Genomic DNA, 10394 nt, shown 5'->3' with positions numbered 1-10394 from the left:
GTTTACCTGTGCTTTATTGACTATGCAAAGGCTTTCAATTGTGTGGATCATGACAAGCTATGGACAACATTGAGAAGTATAAGTGAACACTTAATTGTGCTCATGAGGAATCTGTACCTGGACCAAGAAGCAGTTGTTCAAACAGAATATGGGAACACTGAATGTTTTAAAATAGGGAAAGGTGGTGACAAAGTTGAATTCTTTCCCCATACTTATTCAACCTGTATGCTGAGCAAATAATCCGAGAAGCTGGGTTCTATGAAGAAAAACGTGGCATCAGGATTGGAGGAAGACTCATTAACAACCTTCAATATGCTGATAATACAACCTTGCTTGCTGAAAGTGAAGAGGACTTGAAACATTTACTGATGAAGCTCAAAGAACACAGCCTTCAGTATGGATTACATCTCAATGTCAAGAAAACAAAAATCCTCACCACTGGACCAATAAAAAACATTCTTATCAATGGAGAAAAGATTGACGTTGTCAAGGATTTCATTCTTGGATCAACTATCAACACTCATGGAAGCAGCAGTCAAGAGATCAGACGATGTATTGCATTAGGCAAATCTGCTGCACAGGAACTTTCTAAAGTGTTGAAGAGCAAAGATGTCAGCTTGAGGACTAAGGTGCGTCTGACCCCAGCCATGGTATTTCCAACAACCTCATATGGATGCGAAAGCTGGACAGTGAATAAGGAAGACCATAGAAGAATTGATGCCTTTGAATTATGGTGTTGAAGGAGAATACTAAAAGTTCCATGGGCTGCCAAAAGTTCAATAGATCTGTTTTGGAAGAAGTGCAGACAGAGTGCTCCTTAGAGGCCAAGATGGCCAAACTTGGTCTCTCGTACTTCAGATATATTGTCAGGAGGGACTAGTAGCTGGAAAAGGATATCATGTTTGGTAAGATGGAGGGCCCGAGAAAAAGAGGAAGACCCCCAACGAGATGGATTAGCCAGGTGGTAGCATCGATGGACTCAAGTGTGGCAACAGTAGTGAGGTTGGCCCAGGATTGGACATTGTTTTGTTTTGCTGTGCATAAGGTTGCTATGAGTCAGTGCCGACTTGCTGGCACCTAACAACTACAACCCATAAACTTAAACATGGAATGGCCTGAGGGCACACCTTTTACCACAAAAGTGAAGAACAAACTTGTGAAGGGAACCCCAGCATCCTTGAAGAGTGCTGTGATTATAATTTTATGTAAGACAGACTTGACAATGGGAACTACACGAATTGATATAATACATCTAACTACAGTGGGGCTGATTGGACCTCATGGTGGTAGGGGCCAGGTGGCAGCACGTAATCAACAAAGACAAGGTGAGTGTAGTTACTGTAATGGACAACAGAATCAAAATAGTAATCAAAATAGTCTAACCTATGTGGACTTACAGAACTGGCTACTTAGAACATGTGTCCCTTAGAGCGAAATATATGGGGAATCTACTAAATATTTACTGGATCTGTATAAATAGAATTCTAGGTCAAATGAATGGCCGTCTAACTTAAATCACCAGAATAGAGGGTCATTCTCAATCAATTGCCGTACTTGAGCCAATTTACAGATCCACAGCCCCTTGAATGAAGGTGAGGTCTGGTCCCTTTGAGGAAGGATGCCACTACATTTGAAGAAATGTGTGTTGTTAGTTTTTCTCCCAGTCTTCTCCAAAGGAATCTATGGTCTTTTACAAGTGTAACTGTTCATTAGAGTAAAGGAAATAATCAGATTTTTCAGGGATAATTGGGCACTGCTCTGAATTGACATTAATTCCAGATGACCCAAAGTGCCGCTGTTGCCCACTAGTCAAAGTAAAGGTATATGGAAATCAAATTATTAATAGAATATTTGTTGTTGTTGTTTTATGTGCCATGGAGCCACTTCTGACTCATAGTGAACCAGTACAGGGTTTTCGAGGCTGTAAATCTTTATGGGACCAGAAAGCCTCATCTTTCTCCCATGGAACAGCTGGTAGTTTCGAACTGCTGACCTTGAGTCTGGCAGCCCGATTGGTAACCACTATGCTACCAGAGGTCCTAACTAAGGTAAATCTCACATAGATACAGTGGGTCCCTGAACTCATCCTATTATGATTTACCCTGTTTCAGAATGCATAATCGGAATAGACATATTCAGCAACTAGCAGAACTGCAAAATTGGATCCCTGAAATGAGGTGGTGGTGGTGAGGTGGGTGGTAGTGGTGGTGGAGAGTCAGTTCCAACTTAGAGGGTTTCTGAAGCCGTAAATTTTTACAAGAGCAGAAAGCCGTCATCTTTCTTCTGTGGAACAGCTAGTCGTTTTGAACTGCTGACCTTGAGGTTAGCAGCCCAACTCATAATCATTATGCTACCAGAGCTCCTTCCTGAAATGAGGAGTAATGGCAATTATGGTTTTAAAAGCCATCTGGAAGTCATTAGAAGTGCTTTAACCTAGGAAAATAGTATGACAAAAGCAATATTGCATTGCCACAATCAAGTACTTGAGGGATGCAGGGGTGGTGATTCTAACCATCTCACTATTTAACTTACCTATATGGCCTAAGAAAACAACAGATGGATCTTTAAAAGTGACAGTAGATTATTATAAACTTAATCAGGTGGTAATTCCAATTACAGTTGCTGTTTCAGATGGTGTGTCATCGCATGAGCAAAGTAATACATCTCCTAGTACCTGATATGCAGTTATCAACTTGGCCAATGCATTTTTATCTATTCCACTTATAAAGGATCACCAGAAACAACTTGCCTTCTGCTGTCAAGGCCAACAATACACCTGCACTGTCCTGCCTTAAAGGTACATCAACACTATGTCATAATTTAGGTCTCAGAGACCTTGATTGCCTTTCTTTGGCATCAGATATCATACTGGTCCATTACAGTTATATTGACTGGACTGAGCAACAAAGGAATATCACTGACTCTAGACATTGATAAAATATCTGTGTGCTTTTGTTGTTGTTAAGCGTCATTGAGTCAGTTCCGACTCACAGTGACCCTGTATAGGGTTTCTGAGGAGTGATTGGGGAGTTTGAACTGCCGCTCTTACAGTTTAAAATGAACTTGTGATCCGATTCTTGCCCTACAGCAAAATACCAGGACTTCATTTGTGGGTCAAAGGATAGGAAATTAACCTGACAAAAACTCAGGCATCTGAGTGAAATTTATAGGGGATCAGTGGTGTGGGATATGTTGAGATATTCCTACTAAAGTAAAGGATACGTTATTACATCTTATCCCTCCCCCAACTTAAAAAGAGGCACAATGTCCGGTGGGCCTCTTTGGAGTTGGAAGGGAGCATGTCTCTAATTTGGGTGTGCTGCTGTAGCCTATTTATCAAATGACTTGTAAAGCTGCTAATTTTGAGGGGAGCCCAGAACAAAAGAAGGGTTTGTAACAGTTCAGACTGTCATGCGAGCCACTCTGCCACCTGGACCATATGATCCTGTGGATCCAATGGAGCTTGAACAGTCAGAAGCAGATAGAGATGAAGTTCAGAGTCTTTAGCAAGCCCCTATTAGTGAATCGCAGCAAAGACTTAGGATTTTGGATCAAAGCCCTGCCATCCTTTGCAGATAACTACTCTCCATTTGAGAAAGAACTTTTGACTTGTTACTGGGCCTTAATAGGGACTGAATGCCTACACATGGTACATCAAGTTGTCATGTAACCTAAGCTATCTATTAATTGGTTGTTGTCTGATCCACAGAGTCCCAAGGTCGGATGTGCATCGGAACACTCCATCATGAAATGGAAGTGATATGTATGAAATGGGCTCAAGAAGAACCTGAAGACATAAACAAATTTCATGAGGAAGTGGCCCAAATGCCCATGGTCTCCACTCCTATAACATCACCTTCCCTATCTCAGTCTACACTAATGGCCTTATGGGTATGAGAGAAAACTCATGCCAAGTTTACAGATGGTTCCGCACGCTATGTGGGGGCACCACATGAAAGTGAACAGCAGCAGCACTACAATCCCTTTTCTGGAACTTCCCTGAAGGAGAGTGGTGACGGGAAATCCTCCAAATGGGCAGAACTTTAAGCACTACACCTGGTTGTTCATTTTGCTTGGAAAGAGGAATAGCCAGATGTGTGATTGTCTACTAATTCATGGTCAAATGGTTTGGCTGGATAGTCAGGGATTTGGAAGGAAAAGGATTGAAAAATTGCTGACAAAGAGATGTGCAGAGAAGGTATGTAGATAGATGTCTCTGAATGGGCCACAAAAAATGAAGACATTTAAGTCTAATATGAACTCACACACAAAGTTACCTCAGCAGAGGAGGATTTTTAACAATCAAGTTAAATTTTAACAATTCTATGTTTTGTGGAAACTAAACATTTGCATTCTCTAACCACTCTAGTCATTGCCCAATGGGCTCATGAATAAAGTGGTGATGGTAGAAGGGATGGAAGTTATGCATGGGCTCAGTAGCATGGGCTTCTCCTTACCAAGGCTGACTTGGCTACAGGTATTGCTGAGTGCCCAATTTACCAGCATCAGAAACCAACAGTGCTCTAGATGGGGGTATTCCTCAGGGAGATCAGCAAACAACCTGGTTATGGGTTGATTACATTGAGCCACTTCCATCATGGGAAGGGCAACATTTTGTTCTTACTAGAATAGACTTATTCCATGTTGGATATGGATTTGTCTTTCCCTGAACACAATGCTTCTTCTGAAACTACCATCTGTAGACTTAAAGAATGCCTTGCCCACTGTCATTATATCCCACACAGCATTACCTCATAAAGGAGCCCACTTCACAGTAAATGAAGTGTGATAATGGACCCATGTTCATGGAATTCACTGGTTTTACTGTGTTTCTGATCATTCTGAAGAAGATGGCTTGCATCAAACGATGGAATGGTCTTTTAAAGACTCAACTTGAAAGCTTGGGGCAATGTTCTTCCATAGGCTGTATATGTCCTAAGCCAGAGTTCAATATGTGGTGCTGTTTCTCCAACATCCAGGATCCATGGGTCCAGGAATCAGTGGTAGAAATGGGAGTGGTACCACTTAATTATTACTACAAGTGACCACTTGCAAAATTTTTGTTTCCTGTCTCTGAACCCTATGCACTTCAAGTCTGGATTTTTAGTTCTGAAAGTCACCCACCCGGAAACACAGCACTAATTCCATTGAACTGCAAGTTAAGAATACCCCTTGGATTTTGGGTGCCTCATGCCCCTTGCTCAACAGGTAAAGAAGGGAGTTACTGTATTGATTGGTATAAACGAACATGGTTACCAAGGAAATTGTTAATCATGGATTGATATTATATAATGCAGGTAAGGAGTACAGCTCTGAAGGATAAGCACTGGGCTTCTAACTGCAAGGTCAGTGGTTCAAACCCAGTTTCTCCTCCTTGGAAACCCTATGCAGTATCGCCAGAACTGGGACTGGCTCAAGAGCACTTAATAACAACAACAAAAAAATGGAGATACCGAAGAATATGTGAGGAACCTAGGAAAATTCTTTGGATGTCTCTTAAAACTACGATGTCCTGTGATTAAAGTCAATGGTAAGCTACAGCAATCTAATTCCAATATGACTGCCTTTAAGAATGAAGGTTTGAGTCATCCCATCAGGCAAAGAACCACAACCAGGTGAGGTACTTGCCGAGCACAAAAGAAAAACGTAATGGTTAGTTGAAGGTAGTTCTAAATACCAACAACAGCCATATAACCAGTTGTAGAAAGGAAGACTGTAATTGCTAAGAACAATTTTATTTGTATATGTGCATCAAATATTTTTGTTCATTTGTGAACTATTAAGACTTAAATGGGGGTCAGTACATTTTCAGTTGTACAGGTATTAGTTGTATCATGCAAGTGTTAGTTGTTAGGTGCAAGTATGGCTTTATGATTGTCTTTATTTAGAGATTGTGTACATGACTTAAGGGACTCCTGGTGTGGCATCATAGGATAAACATTGGACTTCAGACCACAAGGTCAACAATTCAAACTCACCAGCTGTTCCTTGGAAACCCTGTACAGAGTCGGTATGAGTCAGAACCAACTTGATAGCACTTAGCAACAACAAATATGGTTTAAGAAGGTATGTACACTTGCCAGCTGATAGGGATAGTTAAGGTTTTGTGTCAAATTGAATGGTCCAGAATTCTCAGTGTTTTGGCAGTTGAGATGTAGTTATCCCCACAATGAAATCTAATATAACATAATTAACTCTATGATGAGGTCTGCTATGAGCAGTCAATCAACTGAAAGGAAGTTTCCTCAGGATGCGGCCTGATTTTAACATATTAGACACTCAGGCAAAGCTTGCTTGCTTTCTGCTGGGTCAGGATCTTGCACTGGCTTGTCCTATAACTTCCAGGTCTTTGAACTTGAGTCAGTCACTTGCTCTATTACATGTTGATCTTGGGATTCCTCATTAGCCTACTTTCTTACCCAATCAAATCTGTCTTTCTGCCTGTTTGCCTGTCTGCCTATCTACTAGACCTGCCAATCTTATTTCATTTGATCCAGACGTGGAGTATCCCACCTTTACAACTGGGTGAGCCATTTCCTTGATATAAACTTCTCTTTATATATACATATATTTCACCAATTTCACTTCTCTATAGAACCCAGTCTAAGATGATGCCTGCTCCAGGGACTGGTCACTCTGGATTGTTGTTAAGTGCCATCGAGTCAGTTCCAACCCATAGCAACCCTGGATAGGGTTTCTGAGGAGCAGCTGGTGAGCTTGAACTGATAACCTTGCAGTTCAAATGGCTTTGCAGTCTGGCGCATTAACCCACAGCGCCACACCAGGACTCCGGGTCACTCTGGATAACATGTCTAAAATAGAGAGATGAAGTCTCACCATCCTGGCTTCTAAGGAGCATTGTGTCTGTACTTCTTCCAAGACAGACTATTTGTTCCTCTGGAAGTCTATGGTACTTTTCAATATTCTTCTCCAGCACCATAATTCAAATGAATGATTTTTCTATGGTCTTAACTCGAATTATTGTTCAATTTTCCTTTCATATGCATATGAGGATTCTATGGACAAAATTTACGAATTATGCAGGAAGTATCCAAAGAAGATGGAAGCAATACACAGAGTAACTGCAGAAAAAGAAAAAAAAAAGAATTGGTTGACTTTCAACCATTTCATGAGGTAGCATATGATCAAGACTTATGGTACAGAAGGAAGAAGTCCAAGCTGCACTGAAGGCACTGGTGAAAAATAAGGCTCCAGGAATTGACTGAATACCAATTGAAATGTTTTCAACAGACAGATGCAACACTAGATGAACTCTTTTCCTTATGCCAAAAATTTTGGAAGGCAATTAATTAGTGAACCACCTTGAAGAAATTCACCTATGTGCCCATTTCAAAAAAAGGTGATCAAATAGAATGAGAAATTATCAAACAATATCATTAATATCACATGTAAGTAAAATTATGGTGAAGGTAATCAAATATGGTTGCAGTAGATCATTGTCAGGGAACTGATGAAAATTTAAGCCAGATTCAGAAGTGGATATGGAACAAAGGCTATTATTGCCGAAATCAGATGGATTTTGGCTGAAAGCAGAAAATACTAGTCAGATATTTACTTGTGTTTTATTGACTATGCAAAGGCATTCAGCTGCATGGATCATAACAAACTATGAATGACTTTGAAAAGAATAGGAATTTCAGAACATTTCATTGTGCTCATAAGGAACCTGCACATAGACCAAGAAGCAGTTAGTTGAACTTAACAACTATTCTGCATAGTTTAAATCAGGAAAGGTGTTCATCAGGATTATATCCTTTCCCATATTTATTAAATCTTTCGAGAAGCTGGACTATATAAAGAATAAGGCCGCATCAAGATTTCAAGCAATACTCTTCAACAACCTCCAAACTACAGACAATACAACTTTGCTTGCAAAAAGCAAAAAGGACTTGAAGCTCTTACTGATAAAAATCAGACACTAGAGCCCTCAGTATGGATTATACCTCAACATAAAGTAAACAGAAACCCTCACAATTGAATCAGTTAGCAATATCATGATAAATGGAGAAAAGATTGAAGTTGTTAAAAGATTTCATCCACTTGTATCAGTAGCCAAGAAATCACATGAAACACTGCATTGGGTAAATCTGCTACAAAAGTCCTTTTAAAGGTGTTAAAAAGCGAAGATGTCACTTTGAGAACTAACACAAGCCTGACCCAAGCCATGGTATTTTCATTCACTCATACGCATGTAAAAGCTGGACAATGAAAGAGGAAGACTGGAAAGGAACAGATGCATTTGAATTACAGTGCTGGTGAAGCTTACCGTGAACTGCCAGAAGAACAAACAAATATGTCTCGGTAAAAATACAGGCAGAATACTTCTTAGAAGTGAGGATGGCAAGACTTCATTTCATGTAATTTGGACATGTTATCAGGAGGGACCAGTCCCGGGAGAAGGACATCATGCTTGATAAAGTAGAGATTCAGCAAAGAAAAGGGAGACCCTCAATGAGATGGATTGACTCAGATAGCTGCTACAATGGGCTAAAACAGCGATGATTATCAGAATGGTATGGTGGTTATGTGCTGTGGAGTCGGTTCCAACTCATAGTGACCCTGCACAGGGTTTCTGAGGCTGTAAATCTTTACCGGAGCAGAAAGCCTCATCTTTCTCCCATGAAGCAGCTGGTCATTTCCAACTGCCAACCTGGAGGTTAGCAGTCCGATTCGTAATCACTACACTAACAGAGCTATCTTGGTTTATCCCCGGGTGATAGGAACTCAGGGAAGCTTTTGCAATTCCTATTATTCTCCCCCAGAGTTTTGGTATGGAGCAGCAGGGTAATGTGCTGGATCACCAAGTCAGTTTGAAGTGCAAGGTCAGCCTTTCAAACCCACCAGCCATTCCTCAGACACCTTATACAGGATTGCTCTGGGTCAAAACTGACTCCATGGCACTTAACAACTAGTCTTCCCCATGTATACACTTTTGCACACATCTGGTTAGGTCTTCCCTTTTACATTTCCACAGCAGCGTGGGCTTCTTCTGTATGCTGCTGCTGAGTCAGTTCCAACCCCCAGTGTCCCTGTATAGGGTTTCCAAGGAACAGCTGGTGAGCTTGAACCACCGACCTTGCAGTTCCAACCAACATTGCAGTGCAGTGCATTAAGCCACAGCATCACATGTGTAATCATTTGTTTAAGGTCTTTCTTCCCTATTATATAAAAGCCCCATAAAGTAAGAATCCCCACTTGTTTGTTGTATTGCCAAAGTCTTTGGAGGTGTCTTTTAGTAGTGGGTCCTCAATAAATAAATTGCTAGGGTGCATATCCTATGTGTAAACTGGTGATTTAAAATGTAATGACATGGAGCCTTTAGTTCTCTCCCTTCTGGAAGAGTCTGGACTTAAAGCAGAAAGAACATGGAGCCAACAAAACTAGAAGCAGCAGAAACAGACTTTGGGATGGTATGCCTACATCCCTGGATGTGTGGATCCAGAAGCTAAGCCAAGAATTAAGAAAGACAGCTTTTTTTTTTTTTTTTTTTTTTTTTTTTATGTCTTTTCACTTTGGAAGTACCTCCTGAGCTTCCTCCCTTTCTTTATCCTCTCAGATGAACATTCTAAGTTACTACTTATTTTTTCCTCTATAATTCAGACTGCTTTTATTCTATGGGTCAGTAAAAGTTAAAATCATTCTGGCTCTGATTACTATCTAATCCACAGAGTGGAAAATAACCACATGACATTTAAACATGTAATTGAAGGAGAAATTGATGGGTATTTTGAATGTAACAAAAACTGATGCTAATAGTCATTCATTAAGGAAAAGAGGCACAATATACTTTGAAAGTCACTGGAAATTGTTTCAGAGTAAGACCTGAATAATTAGGGAGGACATAAAAAATGATGGCAGAAATCACCTTCTAATTTGTGAAATACAGAACTGAGATGGCATTATAGTTCTTATGAGGAAAATTGTAACTAAAATTTCTTAGATCAATTCATGCTTTTAGGAAGACACAACACATTCACAAACATACACATGCTTGTTTGTATACCACATTTACCATACACTAAATTTACTCTTCCAAAGAAAATACTATTTGAATATGTAATGTCTTTGTTGTTGAATCATCATCCATTAAAGATCACTCTTACTTTATGAGTCCTGATGTGGTGCTATAGGATAGCACGGGACCACTAACCACAAGGTCGGTGGTTCAAGTCCACCAGCTGCTCCTTGGAAACCCCACACAGGGTCTCTATGAGTCAGAACTGACTTGAAGGCACTTAAAAACATCTTGTTTTATGTTTATGTGTATTTTGACTATTAATTTTTTTTTTTATAGAATTTGAAAAAGAAGAGGCATTCTTTTCCGTGATGTGCATGAAAACTCAATTAATAGTTGCTTGAATTCATAAATTCAT

General features: G+C 40.1%; 1 pseudogene; it reads left to right on the top strand.

Annotated features, from left to right (window-relative positions):
• Positions 1–1105: 1105 nt before the first annotated feature.
• LOC102830516 lies at positions 1106–4758 on the top strand (annotated as a pseudogene).
• The last annotated feature ends 5636 nt before the right edge of the window (positions 4759–10394 follow it).

Source organism: Chrysochloris asiatica, unplaced genomic scaffold, assembly GCF_000296735.1.
Source record: "Chrysochloris asiatica unplaced genomic scaffold, ChrAsi1.0 scaffold00011, whole genome shotgun sequence".
Lineage (NCBI taxonomy): Eukaryota > Metazoa > Chordata > Mammalia > Afrosoricida > Chrysochloridae > Chrysochloris > Chrysochloris asiatica.
This window is presented reverse-complemented; position numbering and strand designations above follow the sequence as displayed.